We start from the raw sequence: 489 nt of genomic DNA, 5'->3' as shown, positions 1-489 counted from the left end.
TTCATCTGTTGAAGGCCATCTAGGTTGGTTTTTGTGAATTGAGCTTTTGTAAACATTGATGTGGCTGTGTTACTATAGTATGCAGACTTTAAGTCTTTTGGGTATATACCAAGGAGTGGGATAACTGGGTCAAATGATGGTTCCATTCTAAGTTTTCTAAGGAATCTCCATACTACTTTCCATAGTGGTTGCACCAATTTGCAATCCCACCAGCAGAGTAAGAGTGAATCTTTTCTCTCACATCCTTGCCAACATTTATTATTTGTATTCTTTTTTTTTAAAGAGAGAGAGAGAAAGAGAATTTTTTTTTTAATATTTATTTTTTAGTTTTCGGCAGACACAACATCTTTGTTTGTATGTGGTGCTAAGGATCGAACCCGGGCCGCACGCATGCCAGGTGAGCGCGCTACTGCTTGAGCCACATCCCCAGCCCCTATTATTTGTATTCTTTTTTTTTTTTTTTTTAGTTAGAGAGAGAGAAGAGAGAGA

At 37.8% G+C, this 489-nt stretch overlaps 1 protein-coding gene across 1 annotated transcript in view; it reads left to right on the top strand.

Annotated features, from left to right (window-relative positions):
• The first annotated feature begins 378 nt into the window (after positions 1–378).
• The window catches only part of Camta1 (calmodulin binding transcription activator 1), a 744,390-nt gene continuing 744,279 nt past the window's right edge, over positions 379–489 (top strand). The window contains exon 1 of the mRNA XM_048783672.1: positions 379–397. The gene's annotated coding sequence lies outside the window, so the exon portion shown is untranslated. The remainder of the gene's footprint in view (positions 398–489) is intronic.

The sequence above is a fragment of the Marmota marmota genome, unplaced genomic scaffold, assembly GCF_001458135.2.
Source record: "Marmota marmota marmota unplaced genomic scaffold, marMar, whole genome shotgun sequence".
In the NCBI taxonomy this organism is placed as follows: Eukaryota; Metazoa; Chordata; class Mammalia; order Rodentia; family Sciuridae; genus Marmota; species Marmota marmota.
This window is presented reverse-complemented; position numbering and strand designations above follow the sequence as displayed.